The following is an 18,560-nucleotide window of genomic DNA, read 5'->3' on the forward strand; positions in this document are numbered from 1 at the left end:
TTTTACAATTTATTACTTTCAGATTTAAAACAACATTGCACCCTTGCCAAGGCCAGACTTATTGACTTAGCCAATGCTTGATGCTCTAAAACCTTTGTATTTTATTCTTCTGCTGGACTGTGGTGTTTGATGCACACGCTCTGGCTCTATAAACTTGTTTTAAAATGCTTATATAACCAAAAAAAATCTATGTTCTGATGAAGAAACCTGGATTTAAAATGCTATCCGTTCTCATCCTTTGCAGCCTCTAACGGATGTAGTCTGACTGTAGTCAGGCCGCAAGCCTGTTGCAGTGAAGTTTAAAATATTAATATACATCGTACTGCACATTGAATGCAAAAGGACTGGCTTGTCCCTGCCTGTTTATATGTGTTCCTGTGTTAGGAGTTTGGGGAGTGTGTCAAACTTTCGCCCAACTGCCTAGCTTTGCCTAATTTGTGTTTTTTCCACCCATGAATGCATATTCATAGCTTTATGCCAAGAAAGCAGATGTGATCTCTAAACAAGCCACTGCTGAATATGTTGTAGATTAATATTCAGTTGTATTCAGTGGGTTTGAATTATTAATGGCAGCTATTAAAATGGATTTTCCTTAGGCAGATTTGGAAATAGACCTCCCAAAGTTTAAAAGAGAATTGGATGCTTTAATTTACAAATGAAGTTATAAGAGATTGCAGAAACACTTCTTGCAGTTTCCCATTGAATGAAGAATAAATTGGAAATTTGGCTGGATGAAGAACCTCACTTAGGAAGTCAGGTTACCTCCTCAGGTACAAACAAAAATGGGGGGAGATGGAGGTAGCGGTTAGGGTCACCTTCCAAGGTACAATTAGTTCGCAAAGAACCTGTAGCGGACTGCCTGGGTACCAGTATGTGTAAATTGATGGACATGTGCTGAGACTAAGGTGTGAATAGAGGCCCCTCCACCCTGGCAGACAATGAGGCACAGTATTGCCTTTACTTAAATACTACGAGTCAGATACTAAACCGTATGTATTTTCCATGTGGTGCTCACACATTAGGTGTGCATCTTGTTCCTAATTTATAGGTTTTCCTTATTCATAGGTTTTCACTAGGAGTGGTATGCCTGGGGCTGGTACCCATGTGGTCCTGAAGAAGAGGTTTAGGGGATACCTTGAAACATGTCGACCGCATATTAGGGACTTGTTAACACATAATTGTTACATTTTTTCCTACTATCAACCCCTTTCTATCCCTATCAACTAGGAGCAAGAATAAAAATTAGCTCGCTAGCTAGGTATTTTTAACATCACTTCCACCACTCCCCTTACACTGCACTACACATATTTTCACACAAAAAGTGCTCCTACGTAGTTCCACAAGTTGCAGAAAGCCCCAAACAGCAGCTGTTGAATGATGAAGCATGTCACCTAGGGGCAACCCTATGTGAGTGAGGGGATTCAAGAAAAGAAATGTTTCTTTTGTAAAAACAGGGGTTTTGTTTAGCACATCCAGTGGAACCCTCATTCCCTTGGTTGTGTACTTGGATCTGTCACCTACAGATACCTCCTCAGGTAGGCATCTGTCTTGTTGGCTTCAATGTCATTGTAGCCACAAATTATAGGATTATGTTGTAGAGATTTGGGTGTCTTCAAGGTCATAGCTAGATGATGTGAAGTACTGATCCACATTGTTCCTTCTGTCCACTGGGCTCTTACTAGACTCTCCTGCTCAATTAGCTATGGGGTAGTCGTCCGCCGGGTGGTCGTCCCTAGTTGATGTTACTACAACTTGTACAATGTCTTTTAATGGGTAGGGGAGTCAAAGTCTCAGAACAAGGCTTTCTTCTCTCTGCCATGTTTGTTGGGATAATAAATGGGCAAGACAACAATACTTATTGTTATTGCTTAAGAGCAAAATCATATGCCACTCATTCTGTGCATTAATCTATGAAGACAGATTAGAGGTGCAGAGGAAGATTGCAGAGTTCTGTTTCAGTCACAGTATTTTAATTTGTGCACAATAATTGAGGCAATCACATCATAATAAGTTTAGTGGTTGATGTGCGCTTTTTAAAAAGTTTTGGTATCTATTGAATTTAAATATAGATGTAGGACTGAGTAAATACTAGAGGTCGATTTCGATGTCTCGGAACCGTTTCCCAACGAATTGCGTCCCGCAAGTCCGAACAATATAGTTCGGTCGGACTCGCATTGACTTCAAAGGGAGCCTGTGTTCCGAACATGAACAAAGGCTTCCATTGTTAAAAGGGGTGATTGGGGAAAAGCTTGACCCGTGTGGCAGGCACCTCATAGTGCCTGCCACTTTGTGCATGGTTGGGAAGAGGGGTCCCTTTACCCACGGGCCCCAATCGGACGTCTCTGGGTGAAGAAGGGCCGCAACGGGCCACCAAAGACAGATTCCTACAGCCGCTTCGTGTCGGGCAGACCGAATCGAAACTGTTGTCCGAATCGGTCATCATAATCGCTCTTTCAAAAACCGTGTTCATAGAGCTGTACGATTTGGCTCCGAAAGACTCGGGCTGTCCGAATGCCTTTCGGAACCGATTCGGACTGCCCAAACGGTTTCTGTGCATTTTAATAAGTCGTTGGGAAATGTGTACGATTCGTTTCGGAAACAAGGGTTCCAAATCGGATTCAGCAATACCGAATCCCATCGGGAGCCTTTCCGAATTACATCGGAATTAGTCCCTAGGTACTAAACACTAGTTCAGTTGTGCTAATAATGAAGCAAGATTGGGCTGAAGGTTTTAGGTGACACAGATTAGCTGTTTCATTCACTTCTAAGTCAGAGACAGAAGAAAATAACATTAATTACGGCAGACAGCTATGGGGCATGAAATAGGAAATATGCTTCACACGTATTATTATGGAGAAAGGAAACTCTACTTTTTTGTGTATCACAGAGACTGACAATATATGTAACCAGGGAAATGATAAAATTATCAAAATATTCTTTACCTGAAATATGCAATGTCTGCTTTAGAAGAAATATTCTAATGGCTGCATATTTTGACATCTGGAAACCAGTAAAATCTCTATTTCTGTGGTAGTATGGAAAAAAACAAATTCTGCTTCACTGGGGAAATGTGGAAACTGCCAGTATCTGCCAGATGGGCATTGTGTAAAATAATATTTTTTTCAAAAGTATTGTGAAAACTGTTAATATATCCTTACTGGATATATCAGTAACTGGAAACATCTGTTTACCTACTACTGTGGAAACTGCCAATGTCACCGTAAAGGCCATTGTGGAACCTGTCAAATTAATGGGTATTGTAAACTCTCTCTGTGTATGATCTTTGAGAAAATTGAAAAAGTAAAGCAGCTGCTCCATTGAGCCCATTTTGAAAACTCTTAGCAATTGCTTAATGATTATTATTGAATTTGGAAATATCTGCTTTTTGGGCATAAATATATATTGCCCTGTGCCATTACGGGAACTGGCGATATTTTCTTTACTGAGCAATGGCAACATTTAATTGGTATAATTTTCAGTGTTGAGACTGACAATTGTTTAATGGATGTGCTCACTTTGGCAGCACAAATACTAAAACTGGAATTATACAGAGAAAATTAGAGTGGCCGCTGCGTAAGGATGACACACAAATCCGTGAAGCGTTCCCTATTTGTTTGTGGCGTGGGTGAGTTGCCATGAATTGCCAGTTGCAGGGGTGGATGAACTGCACAAGAGAGGGGGTGGGACTGGAAGAATTCAGCATTGGGTTAGAGTTGTGTTTAAGGGGAATCATGTATGATTGTGCCATTGTGTCTGAAACGGCAAGAAGAGATAGGGGTCTGGGGGAGTAATGCAGGAGTCAGAAGTGGGATTAAAGCTGACGGAGGTCAGTCTAGCGATGGCAGGTAACATCACCAAAATACTGACATGGAATGTAAGAGTGAATGTATGACGTTGCATCACATACCTTCACCACGCAGTAGTTTACATTGCGTTTGTTACAACAGAAGTCGCTACAACAACTTACGCTAGAGGCGCTGGATTTAGGAATAGTATGATTTACTATTCAAACTCCAGTGCATGGAACAGTAGGGAAGGTGTTGGAATAGTAAATCATACTATTCCTTATTATAGAACGCCATCCAGCGCAAGTCGTTGTAACGACTTGCATTGTATTGACCGCATTGTAAAGCTATTGCGGTGTAACGACCGCGTTGTAAAGGTCGTTCTCCGTAAGAGGGCTCGGTTGGATGTAAAAGAGACCGAGAGTGTATGCATATATGACGTGTTGGATTTCAATAGCTTTTCTGCAGGAGACACATTTATGGGGAGAATGCACACAGGCATGGAGGTGTTAACTCTATTCCACCTCCTATTCTGGATTTGCAAGAGGAGCATTGATCTGGGTGGCCCAAGGGGGTCCCATTTAGTTACAAATGCCATAAATGTGATTTGGAGGGTGGGTATGTGAATTTTGTCAGTGCCCTGGAGAACAGGGACGTGTGTTTTGATTAATGTTTTTTAACCACATTCTGGATTGCCCACACTTTTATGGTAGGCTATTAGCAGATGCCATTAAGAATCTGTTGGCAGAATTAGTGTTGGCAGGTGACTGTAACTGTGTTTTAAACAAAGTCCTGGACCAAGATCTACCTGGCGTTCACACGAAAACAGCACTGACAGGGCACTGAGGGACAAAATGAAAGGACTGGGCTTGGTGGATGTCGGGCGGCAAAGACACCCCCAGGAGAGGACCTACTCCTGTTATACACCTGCGGCCTGAGCACATAGCAGGATAGACTATTGCTTTGTGTCTGGGTTAATGGTACAAAACGTACAGGATGTGATGTACCTGGCCAGATATATATCCAACCATGCCACCATACTGATGGGAATACACATTGGGCAGGGGCGACCGCCAATACCGATGTGGAGACTTAGAGCAGAGGCATTCACTGACCCCATATTTTCATCCATGGTCAGTGAAACATTGACTCATTATTTTGATGAGAACTGGGGCAGTACAAGTAGTAGAGCAATGGACTGGGGGCCATGAAAATGGTCCATGGGGAATGCCTGGAAACCACATATGGGGTTAAGAAGCAATGGAGGGCAGCCTAGACAGCCACAAACAAAAACTGAGTGCACTCAAAAAGAAGCAGCTGCAAAATCTGGGCAAGCTGCATGGATTGGCAGCAAAACCACAGGGATCTCCTGGCGGATTGGTGTAGATTGGACACATTTGTATACAAGACCTATCGACACAGGATACACATGGGGTGATAAAGCGGGAGCACTGTTGGCTCAGTTGATCAAACGTGGTGTGTCAAACCACACTGCTATCTGTAAAGGATCAGGGAAGAAAGCTAGTCTGCACCTTAATGGCCATCAATACCACGTTCTGTGGCCCAACTTCAAAAAATCTATCAACCACAACCTGGGAATGTTGAGTGTGAGTCTGACTGTTGGGAGCACAGATGTTCAGACTAGAGGCAGAGGATAGGGAAAGACTGGAGGCACCACTAGCTAGAGAAGAGATACTAATGGAAATACGGAGCCTCAAAACAGTAAAGGCGCCAGGAGGGGGCAAACTACGAGTAGAATTTTACCAGACGTATGCAGGAGTAATAGCGGACAAATTGTTGGAAGTCTATACCTTGTTAGGGGGCATCTGCCAGACTCAATGTGGGAGGCACTGGTGGTGATGCTGCCAAAGTTGGGTAAAGACCTGACTGAGATATCATCATATCGCCCATTAATCATGTTGAACATTGATGTAAAAAAATATATTAGGGTGCTGGCGACACACCTTTTGGGCCACCTTCCCTCACTGATCCACTCACACCAGTGCAGATTTATCCCGAAACAAAACACACTTTGCAATATCAAATGTCTAGTGCACTCTCCCATGCCCCACACCTGGGGGACGATGCCTATGCCCTGGCATTCCTGGATATTGAACAGGCGTTTGATTCGGTGGATTAGGAATACTTACAGATGGTACTCGACAAGGCCGGCTGGGTAACAAGTATATATGCAGGGTAAAGCTTCTATACACCGAACCATGGACAAGAGTCAGGACAGGGTGATGGTATCTGAGAGATTCGATTTGCTGCCCACTTTTGCAACTCCTTTTTGAGTTTACGATGGAGCCTATGGTTAGTACCCTTAGGAGGGTAATGAGACCCTGTGGTATCCGGGCATGTCATTTCACTGTACGCCAATGACGCCTTGGTATATTTAGACAGCCGGAGTATTTAGTGTCGATCCTTCTGGGGGCAATGCCCGAATTTGGTAATATCTCAGGGCTCTATGTATAATGCCATGTCTTCTCTCTTCCAGCTGAGGGAGATTAGAAGGAGAGCGCCGGAAAGACTTCCATCGACAAGTCTTCCATGGGAAACTGTAAGTGGAGGTATTTGGGAATTTGAGTTGGACAAGCAGAATCAAATTCCACATCCTTGAACGTGGAAAGGGTGGTAGACAGCCTGGACCCGATTATTTGATTTTGGAAAACACTGCCTATGTCCCTGATGGGCACAGAGTTGCCCTGCTAAAAATGGCGCTGTAGCCGAGATGCTCTACATGCTGCAAGGAATATAGCTGGTTACATCGCATGCGGTCACAACGTGGTTCTTACAACGACTGCGTTGTTACTTCGCAGTACCTTTACATCGCAAGTTGTTACATCGACTTGCTGTAGGGGGTGTGCTGGACTTAGAATAGTATATTTACTATTCCAACTCCAGTGTGTGCAACAGTTAGTGGAATAGTAAATTATACTATTCCTTAGTTTAGAGCGCCCCCCTACAGCAATTTGTTGTATCGACTTGTGTTGTAAATGTACTGCAATGTAACAATGCGGTCGTTGTAACAACCCCGTTGTAATCTCATGCGATGGCTGTTTCCCGTTTCAAGGCTCACTGTATGAGTTCCCTCACCATTACTTCACAGAGATAGACAAACTTATTATAAAAGTGCTGTGGGCCGGGAAGCGCGTGAAGGTTGGGCTTATACCCTCAAATGGGCTTGAATCCGGGGAGGACCTGAAATGCCGGATATGGAACATATTTTACAGTGGCTCACTTCCAACATGCAGTACACTGACTGGATTCCGATGACAAATGAGAGATTGAACTGCTGAGGGGCTCCTGCGGCGTGCTACTGATGAAGGGGGCTAGAGTGCGACTGGAGACACCATATGTGGTGAGGCACACATGAAGACTGTGGGAAAGGGCAGTAAATAGGGTGATAAAGAGGGCACGCTATGCACAAGACATGCCCATTTGGGGTGATGGCTGTAGATATGGCCATGGAGAAGTGAGAGCGAGGAAGCTGTAACACCCTGGGGGACATGTACACAGGCGGACGATTCCACATGAGACAGGAGGCGACGAAGACCTCTATGTTGGGACAGGGACAATACCTCTAGTGTGTGAAACTCTCAGCCACAGCACGAGGATTGTGGCCCAGTTTTCTGGAAAAGCCACTTCAGTCACAGACCTGGGAACCCTCATGGCACTAGTGGGGCATAGAAAGCTGATATCCCACCTGTATAGGGCAGTGCGTGATGATCGTCTCAAGTCACTGTCGAGGTAGGTAGAAGCATTAGCTGAATCACTTACAAAGGCAGACTGGGATAAGGTGCATGGAAGAGCGAAGACAGTTTCCTTCAATGCAAGGTTCCAGCTGATACAATACAATTACAACCACCAAGTATACCTTAACCCCAAGAGACTGCATATTATACATTCAGTAAGGGAGGCGAGTTCGCAGTGCGGTGAGTGGGAGGTAGATTTCATACACGTTGCTTGTTCTTGTAGATCCCTGGGTCCATCCTGGCAAGAAATCGTGGATAGGCTTAATGGGGCCACTGGGTGGAACCTACAGCTTGACATCAAATTGATATTGTTGGGTTTACTCCCAAAGCGAAGGAAACTGAGTCGGAGGTTTCTACTCTTGGGGCTATTATTGGCTAAACAGCAAGTCGCCATAAGGTGGTTGGCACGTGACCTTCCCACTGTAGGAGAATGGCTCAGGGACCTATCGGAGTGAGCAGTGGTGACGGAAGTTCATATGCAAGGGACTAGACGTGACAAGAAGGTGGAGAATGAATTACAAGCATGATGGATGCAATAAGGGACCCCTTCCCCGTCTCACAGCCACCTTGAAGACGTAACAGCTAAACAGCACAGGATGGGACAGATAGAAGTCTAAAAGCACAAGGGGAGAGGAAAAGGCTGGATTCTGCCCAGTTCAACGACTTAGGAACTTGAGCAGAGGGGGCGTTATGCACATACACTGGGTGTAAGGGACATCCCTCAATAAAGACAGGGTATGGTCATGGCGGCGCGTAGAGCAATATAAAGGCAAATGCAGAGAGCGGTCAGGGTGGGGGGAGTTATTGATAAATTAGTCATACCTATATGTGATTAATATGGAAATGAATATGATAAAACTCAATAAAATCTATATGAAAAAAAATACAACTGTTTAATGGACAGTGTGGAAAATGGCAATATCTGATCAATAGAGACTGTGGAAACTGGGTGATACTTTCTCAAAGAACAATGTGGAACCTGACAACATCTGCTTTACCGGGGCACTATGGAGACAACACAAAGTCTCTTGTTCAGTGGCCTTTAAATATTACTTGTGTACTATTAAAATTCACCACTGCCACTAGATTTTTAATTATGTCCATGTCAGGAACCACTAAATCCACAATACAAGTGACATCATATCAAAATATAACCGATACTGACTAAGAAATTGGCTTTAAAATCTGTAGCAAATTTTCCAAAGCCTTTACTTAGGTGATGGCCAGATTAACTGCTAGTAAAGTGATCTTTACATTCTGGTAAGTTTGAACCCTGACACTGAGTCAATGAATCTAAAACAATCCACTACTACCATTTGTGAACAACTTTTTCAAAGTTGATTATCAATAAAACTGATGAGTCTAGGGACGAGGAATTCTTAAAAAGGAGGATGAAAGTTGTGTGATGGGAGTTGGGCAGCTACAGCCCAGGTAGTGGGAAACTCGGAAATGTACCCCCTTATTGTGTAGGAGTTCTCTGAATTTTGTTTTATGGCACTGACGTTTGCATCCGTAGGTACAGAAATGATATTCTAATCTGTACACATTTCATATTGCAAAACTGAAAAATTAGGGAAAAGAGAAACCTGGGTTGGATTCCATATTTCATGTTTTCCTGTGTGTGAAGCACAACTAAACACTGTACAACATGTTGGAAATTGAAAACAGAGAATAGTTAAATGTCTGCAGCTAATGTTATTCAGGAATGAGCCAAATATATGCCAACTTGACCATAAACTATAAAAATGTTCCAACTACATTTTGCTCTGGCTAACTATCTGTTATACTGGAAGCAGATACTTCTGCGCTTGTTTGACTTCAACAATCTCTCACAACTAGAAATTAAAAAAAGCTTCACATGCTTTTTTAAGATTATTTCAAACAAACATGGGAGTTACGACAATACCGATCTATTGGGTGTCTTTTAAAAAATGCTGCTACATAGCTGCCCAGGAAATATGGATAGAAAGTTCAACACATATGAACCACATCACTGAATAAAACACAAGAAAGAACAAAAAATGCCAGGTGTGTGAGAACACATTACCCGGCAAACAGGTTTCTTTTATGCATCTCTAAACATGGGAGGATTAATACCATTTGGAGAGTGGAGGAAATGTTGCCTTTTGCAGTCCAGAAGGCAAAAATCATTCACTGTATATATTATGACATGTAAAAAAAAGTCATGTTTCAAACTGCAAACCATGCCAAACTAGAAAAAAAACACATTTAATAATAAACAAGCATTAGCAAAGCTAATAGGTCTTGCTTTCTGTTGGGTAGGATTTTGGAAAATACTTGGGTGACTCAGTGTGTTTCTCTCAGCTGTTGTAGAAAGAAATCCATAATGAAGGAACTTATTGGGTATCAGGGATATGGAAGTTGGAGCTAGAGCCCCTTTGATGCTCTGGAGAGTTAGGCTGTTCCCTCACGGAAAAGTGTTTTAAAAAGGAGCAGAATAATAAAGATAGATATTTTTAACAAATGGTCAGTATTTTGGTGAATCTTTTGGAAAGCATGTGGGCATGCACATCTTTACCTTGTGAACAAAAAAGCTGTCAATCCAACAACGTTTAATCATGATAGCAAATTAAATTTAGCGATACAAAAGGGGATGGTGGACGGAGCGTTTGAGCAAATCAAACACTCACCCCCAGTCAACTGATTTGGGTTAAATCCATCGCAATTTCTTAGCTCACTCAGCCACCCCAGTTCAGACATGGCCATATGCAAATCAGTCTGACCCTGTGCCTAATGGGAACAGTCCAGCCCGAACTGCCAAGCCATGTCTTCCCTGGACCGGAAACAAGCATCCTGGGACCAGTTTCGGGTTCATAACCCTCATCAGCCAGGCTATCTTGAATCCAGTGGCAAAGTATTTGCATATGGCCATGTCTGAACTGGGATGGCTTGGTGAGTAAAATAACGATGGATTAAACCTAGATCTGTGACTGGGGGTGAATGTTTTGCCATTGTGCAACATTCCGTCCATCATCTTGTGTGTTTTGCTGTTCACCCTATGTGGGAAGGGTATGCCCAGACATGGGTGCCGTGCTCACTACGCCACTGGAGTCAAGCTATCCTGGCTGAAGATGGCTGATAGTCAGAAACCGGTCCTAGGATGCTTGATTCCTGTCCAGGGAAGACATGGCTTGGCAGTTCGGTCTGGACTGTTCCCATGAGGCACAGGGTCAAGACTGATTTGCATATGGCCATGTCTGAACTGGGATGGCTTGGTGAGTAACATAACAATGGATTAAAGCCAGATCTGTGACTGGGGGTTAATGTTTTCCCATTGTGCAACATTCCGTTCATCCTCTTGTGTGTTTTGCTGTTCACCCTATGTGGGAAGGGTATGCCCAAACGTGGGTCTCGTGCTCACTACGCCATTGGAGTTAAGCTATCCTGGCTGAAGATGGCTGATAGCCAGAAAAGGTCCTAGGATGCTTGACTCCGGTCCAGGGAAGACATGGCTTGGCAGTTCGGTCTGGACTGTTCCCATGAGGCACAGGGTCAAGACTGATTTGCATATGGCCATGTCTGAACTGGGGTGGCTTGGTGAGCAAAATTACAATGGATTAAACCCAGATCTGTGACTGGGGGTGAATGTTTTCCCATTGTGCAACATTCCGTCCATCATCTTGTGTGTTTTGCTGTTCACCCTATGTGGGAAGGGTATGCCCAGACGTAGGTCCCGTGCTCACTACGCCACTGGAGTTAAGCTATCTTGGCTGAAGATGGCTGATAGCCAGAAACCGGTCCTAGGATGCTTGATTCTGGTCCAGGGAAGACATGGCTTGGCAGTTCGGTCTGGACTGTTCCCATGAGGCACAGGGTCAAGACTGATTTGCATATGGCCATGTCTGAACTGGGGTGGCTTGGTGAGCAAAATAACAATGGATTAATCCCAGATCTGTGACTGGGGGTGAATGTCTTTCCATTGTGCAACATTCCGTCCATCATCTTGTGTGTTTTGCTGTTCACCCTATGTGGGAAGGGTATGCCTATACGTGGGTCCCGTGCTCACTATGCCACTGGAGTCAAGTTATCCTAGCTGATGACGGCTGATTGCCAGAAACTGGTCCTAGGATGCATGATTCCGGTCCAGGGAAGACATGGCTTGGCAGTTCGGTCTGGACTGTTCCCATGAGGCACACGTTCAAGACTGATTTGCATATGGCGATGTCTGAACTGGTGTGGCTTGGTGAGCAAAATAACGATGGATTAAACCCAGATCTGTGACTGGGGGTGACTGTTTTGCCATTGTGCAACATTCCTCCATCATCTTGTGTATTTTGCTGTTCACCCTATGTGGGAAGGGTATGCCCAGATGTCCCGTGCTCACTACGTCACTGGAGTCAAGCTATCCTGGCTGAAGATGGCTGATAGCCAGAAACCAGTCCTAGGATGCTTGATTCCGGTCCAGGGAAGACATGTCTTGGCAGTTCAGGCTGGACTGTTCCCATGAGGCACAGGGTCAAGACTGTTTTGCATGTGGCCATGTCTGAACTGGGGTGGCTTGGTGAGCAAAATAACAATGGATTAATCCCAGATCTGTGACTGGGGGTAAATGTTTTGCCATTGTGCAACATTCAGTCCATCATTTTGTATGTTTTGCTGTTCACCCTATGTGGGAAGGGTATGCCTATAAGTGGGTCCTGTGCTAACCATGCCACTGGAGTCAAGCTATCCTAGCTGATGATGGCTGATTGCCAGAAACTGGTCCTAGGATGCTTGATTCCGGTCCAGGGAAGACATGGATTGGCAGTTCGATCTGGACTGTTCCCATGAGGCACAGGGTCAAGACTGATTTGCATATGGCGATGTCTGACCTGGGGTGGCTTGGTGAGCAAAATAACGATGGATTAAACCCAGATCTGTGACTGGGGGTGAATGCTTTGCCATTGTGCAACATTCCGTCCATCATCTTGTGTATTTTGCTGTTCACCCTATGTGGGAAGGGTATGCCCAGACGTGGGTCTTGTGCTCACTACGCCACTGGAGTCAAGCTATCCTGGCTGAAGACGGCTGATAGCTAGAAACCGGTCCTAGGATGCTTGATTCTGGTCCAGGGAAGACATGGCTTGGCAGTTCGGTCTAGACAGTTCCCATGAGGCACAGGCTCAAGACTGATTTGCATATGGTCATGTCTGAACTGGGGTGGCTTGGTGAGCAAAATAACGATGGATTAAACCCAGATCTGTGACTGGGGGTGAATGTTTTGCCATTGTGCAACATTCCGTTCATCCTCTTGTGTGTTTTGCTGTTCACCCTATGTGGGAAGGGTATGCCCAAACGTGGGTCTCGTGCTCACTACGCCATTGGAGTTAAGCTATCCTGGCTGAAGATGGCTGATAGCCAGAAACGGTCCTAGGATGCTTGATTCCGGTCCAGGGAAGATATGGCTTGGCAGTTCGGTCTGGACTGTTCCCATGAGGCACAGGGTCAAGACTGATTTGCATATGGTCATGTCTGAACTGGGGTGGCTTGGTGAGCCAAATAACGATGGATTAAACCCAGATCTGTGACTGGGGGTGAATCTTTTGCCATTGTGCAACATTCCGTCCATCATCTTGTGTGTTTAGCAAATTAAATGAACCAGAATGGTAATTTTTGAATAGCATTTTTTAATAACAGGCTATGGTATCAAGCTCTTTCTAAAGAAACATGGCGCAAACCAGCAATTCCAATGCTGTTTCACCAAATCAAATACATCAATGAGCACACATTGGTCCTGGTCTAACAAACGCACCACTTGAACCTCATCACCAAACCCTAATGGGATCGCAAATGGGAAAATGTAAATATCCATAAAATACCACAGCTTTGATGAATAGTCTATTTAACCCCTTCGCTGCTAGGCCTCAACCCAAACACCCCCGTGCTAAGTCTGGTTTTGGCTATTAAGGGTACTTCATGCTTAGGCCCCTGTAACTTTTTGTCCACACATAAGGTATCCAAGCCAAATTTGCATCCTTTTCTTTCAACATCTTGAGAATTTTAAAGGTACTCAGGCTTTATGGATTCCTCTGGAGGGGACGAAGAAAGTAGCCAAAATACAGCAACATTTTGGGTGGGTGTGAAAAAATGGGAAAAAAGTGCTGCAGAAGAAGGCATTTTTTTTTTCTCTGCAAATGGTATCAACAAAGGGTTTGTGGTGCTGAAATCACCATCTTTTAAGCTTCAGGGAAAGGCAGACTTTTGTGAGAAAACCAACATTTGTTACACAGTTTTGGCATTTTACTGGGACATAGCGTATTTTTGCTATTTTTTGTGCTTTCAATCTCCTACCAGTTAGTGGTAGAAATGGGTATGAAAGCAATAATGGATCCCGGAAAACTATACATTTCCGAAAAATAGACAACATTTTTAATTCAGCAAGGGGCCATTTGTGTAAACCTTCAAGGTTTTGTTATCGAAACTAACAGTTGAAAATAAACAAATATTGAAATTGAGTTAGAAAAACAGCCATTTGTGCCAACGTTTTCACCGGTAACTTCTTCTAAATATGACAGATCTTTTAAAGCAATATACCATTACATCTGCTGGGCCCTTCTGGTTGTGGGGATATATAGGACTTGTAGGTTCACCAAGAACCGGAGTAACCCAGAGCCAATAACTGAGCTGCGTCTTGCAATGGTTTTTCAAAATTACTTCTTTTTTACAAATTGTCTTACATTTGGAAGACAGAAATGCAAAGAAAGTCAATTGGTAATAACACTGGTTCTACTATTGTGTGTTCCTCATAGTCTCCCGATACAAAAGCTACCTCACCTGTGTGGGTAGGCCTAGTGACTGGGACAGGAAACAGCCCAACGCGCAATGTGGACACATTACATTTTTCCATTAAAAATTGGCCCTTTTTTTTCATTGTGTCTAGGATTTTGGACCCTAGCTCTCCTGGTATCTAGGTAAACCTAGAAAACCTATACATTTTTTAAAACTAGATACCTGGGGGAATCCAGGATGGGGTGACTTGTGTGGCTCTCTCCAAGTCTGTTACCCAGAATCCTTTGCAAACCTCAACCTTTGTCAAAACAACTACATTTTCCACACATTTCTGTGAAGGAAAGTTATAGAATCTGCAAGGAAACCCAAACTTACACCTACCCAGCATTCACCAAAGTCTCCTGATATAATTGGTACCTCATTTGTGTGAGTAGGCCTAGTACTATCGGCAGTAAACGGCCCAAAACGCAACGTGGACACATCACATTTTTCCGTTGAAAACAGACCTTTTATTCGCAATGTGCCTAGCTGTGGATTGTGGACCCTAGCGCTGTCGGCACCTAAGGAAAACTAGCAAAACTATACATTTGTGAAAACTAGACATCCAGGGGAATCCAGGATGGGTGACTTGTGTGGCTCTCACTAGGTTCTGTTACCCAAAATCCATTGTAAACCTCAAACTTAGTCAAAAATAAAGATTTTCCTCACATTTCTGATGGAAAGTTCTAGAATCTGTGGGGAGCCACAAACTTCCAGCCACTCAGTGTTCTCTAAAGTCTCCTGATAAAAATGGTACCTCACTTGTGTGGGTTGAACTAGTACCTGCAACAGGAAACAGCCCAAAATACAATGTGGACAAATCACATTTTTCCAGTGAAAACTGATCCTTTTTCAAAATGTGCCTAGTTGTGTATTTTGGACGCTAGCTCTGCTGGCACCTCAGGAAACCTAGCAAAATCACAATTGTTTTTAAACTAGACATCCAGGGGTATCCAGGATGGGGGGACTTGTGTGGCTCTCACCAAGTTCTGTTACCCAGAATCCCTTGCAGCCCTCGAACTTTGTGAAAACAAAATGCATTTCCCTCACATGTCTGTGATGGAAAGTTCTGGAATCTGTAGGCGTCCATGCAATTCACACCTCCCTGGACTTCCCCAGGAGTCTAGTTTTCAGAAATGTGTGGGTTTGGTAGATTTCCCTAGATGACCGCCGACCCCGGGACCAAAAACGCAGATGGCCCCTATCGATCAGAAAATGACCTGGTTTTGCAAGGGGGGGGAGCTGCGTTTTTGGTTCCGGGCTCAGTGGCCATCTGGGGAAACATACCAAACCGACACATTTCTAAAAACTAGATACCAGGTGGAGTCAAGGGAGGTGTGGCTAGCATGGATCCCCCTTGGAAATGGGAAAGTTGTGGGACCACCGGGATGACACAAATTTCCAACGACCTAGTGTTCCCCCAGGTCTCCCAATGAAAATGGTACCTCACTTCTGTGGCTAGGCCAAGTACCCACGACAAGGAGGGGCCCACAACTTATTGTGGCAATATCAGAATTATCTAGCACAAAATAACCTGGTTTTGCAAAGGGGGAAGCTGCGTTTTTGGTCCCGGGCTTGGCGGCCATCTGGAGAAACCTACCAAACTGAACTTGTGTTTGGGTAATTGACAATGGTGGATGTTTGAGAGTTTGAGAGCTAGGTTACAATGGAGGAGCAGTATTATCTCTCTAATTAATGTCAAAAGGATGGTTCACTCAGCTTTTTTATGCTGAAACTTCCATGTCTAGTCTTTTCAAAGGAATAGTACCTACTGAACATTGAAGAATCTTTCACTCAACAGAGGTCAGGAGGGTCCATGTACCAGTTGCTTTGCGTTCTGTGGTAGACTATTTTCCCACTCAAGCTACATTTGAGATGTCACATGTCCTGTTCAGCCGGTGCCTCAGAAATAACAAGTGTAAGTCTTAAGGTTGCTGTAGGTTTCCCTCATCCCCTTGCCTTTGTTAAGACATTTTTTCAGCCATGCCTTTATTTTATTGCACTTTTGCAGGACCTAATGTCACGCTAAAGCTTTGATCTAACATTACCGAGCTCACAGCAAACTTTGAGTTTTTTTTAATTCAAGCAGTGTAAAAATGTCCATGCACTGAAATTCAAAAAAGTATAAGATGTTATCACAAACAGAGGTAGACATTTTGAGCCCCTTCCATCTTGTGTAGTGAAAGGGGGTGGACCTCTCAAACTTCATCCAGATTACTGCTGTGGGTTAAACAAGGGGCAAATTGGAGCAAAAACTCAGTCACCATCCATGAGAAAGGTATCACACTGGTGGTAATTTCCCATGGCATTTGTGCAGGGGCACACAACTTTCTGTCACAGGTGCTAGACCTGGCTTCCTGCAGACTAGGGCATTCAGGGGATACTGTGCTCCAATCGCATCAGCTGTAGTGCTCACCGCTGGTGTCCTGGAGCCTTAGTACTAGTGGACTCAAAACTGGATAACCAAGTGCTCCTCTCCAACACTTGACTCTCTAAAGAAATTGAGATGGAGCAGTCTAAGGCTTACTCAAGGAGGTGAGGTGAGGTGAGGTAGGGCTAGGAATTCAGAATACAGTGAACATTGTACTACCAGCCCATAAAATCAATGTCCAGTCAGTGCTTCACTTTATGTAAAAGAAAAGTACTTTAATACACACAAAAGAAAGATACTATACATAAAACTAGGATAAACAGTGAAAGCCAGATGCCTCTACAGCCCTCTGGGCTAGAGATCTGACCCCAAACAGTATTATAGCACCGAGATGCTACCAACTACAAAAGCATAGTTAACTTGTAAACACATCATTTGTATTGCATAGTACAGACCATGTTGTACAGGGTTACTCTACTTTGCTAGAGCCATAATACCAATCCTTGTTTTGAAATGATATAGTTTCAGCATTTGATGTGAAGTCAAATGTTCTTGATAATCCCTTAAACCGCCACCCAAAGAAACAGAAGTGTCCTCCTGTCCTGACCAAGTCCACAGCTCTAATGGCATCAAGGTTCTTATCACAGGTGCATGATGTCTTGGCACAGTTTACTGGAGTCCCACTCACCCAGTAGCCACATGCTAGTGGCTGCCAGTACACCATGATACCCCAAGATGTCACAAAAAGAATGGACACCCTTTGCCAGCTATAGATTGTAACTGGAAGTTCTACCCAGGCTCCCAAAGCACAAGGCAGGGTCTGGGCAAAGTGACCTCACCTTCAAGGACCGGGATCATGTTTTCCAATCTCCCTCCACCTCCACTTATGTGCGGAAAGCTCACTTATCTTGAGCAGCTGTCTGCAATTTCCTTGTCCAGAGCATCATCTCTACAAGCCTCACAGGAACAGCTGGTACTCTGTCCGATGCTGCTGCTTCCTGTCAAACTGACAAACTCCTTTGCAGCATAATCCATCCTTCCTCAAGTTAACCCCGTCCAGGGGTGTGCAGAGACGCAGTGAGCAAGCCTAATTTCTTGCCTTTACACCGTGGGCCGTAAATGGCTTCCTCAGATGGACTATACAGTTGAAAGGATAGGCGCAGGCGCACAGCAAAAGGTTGATGAGGAAGTTGAAGGATTAAGGCAAGAAGGTGTAGTCGAGTTGAAGGTGCTCTAACAGGTAACGCAACTGTCCAGGTGCGTTAGGCTACTAACTGAAGTTGAGTGCGCTACGTGAGTACGTGGGCGCATCCCTGTGTAATAGGCACACTTGTAAATGTTCAGGACAACCTGACTCAAATGTAAGTTCAAACGAAACAAGTTCAAAAAAGATAAGTTCAAAGTTTCATCGTAGTTTGTATTTGGTGGATTCACAAGCGTCTACAATCGAGCGTTACATCACGCTGTGTTCATTATGAATCAACAATAGTTCAACAAATGCTCCAATGCATTTCGGACTGGAGTAGTCCTTTGTCAAGGAGCGCTGCAGGAGGATACAAAAAATGCAATCAGATCAACGGTGACGGATATGGTGAAGTAAAAAGATATTAACTCGGTGTCGGGGTCATGCAAGTGGTTGAAGTTTGGGCATGCACTACGGAGTGTGTGAGGAAGTGGGGATGGGTAGTGAGGGTTCAGGGTGTGATGGGTAATTATATACAAAAAACAATAGTGAAAGTCCGTGGTAGCGGCTCGTGAGGGCAAAACGGGAGATTATTAAATAAAAGTACGGAGGAAAACGGGCTGTTCTTACGCTTCAAAGCATTGAAGATATGCTCACATCGGTGCTGCAAGATAAAGAAGTGGAAGACTGTGAGGTGT

General features: G+C 44.1%; 1 protein-coding gene and 1 non-coding gene across 3 annotated transcripts in view; one reads left to right on the forward strand and one right to left on the reverse strand.

Moving 5' to 3' along the window:
• LOC147718475 (actin-binding protein WASF3-like) overlaps positions 1-18,560 on the reverse strand; it is a 534,745-nt gene that overhangs the window by 465,010 nt on the left and 51,175 nt on the right. The gene's annotated exons all lie outside the window — the stretch shown is intronic.
• On the forward strand, positions 3,508-3,614 carry LOC147718476 (U6 spliceosomal RNA). The gene has a single exon (XR_015295361.1). It is a non-coding gene; the product is annotated as a U6 spliceosomal RNA (small nuclear RNA).

The sequence above is a fragment of the Lissotriton vulgaris genome, chromosome 4_1 (genome assembly GCF_964263255.1).
Source record: "Lissotriton vulgaris chromosome 4_1, aLisVul1.2, whole genome shotgun sequence".
In the NCBI taxonomy this organism is placed as follows: Eukaryota; Metazoa; Chordata; class Amphibia; order Caudata; family Salamandridae; genus Lissotriton; species Lissotriton vulgaris.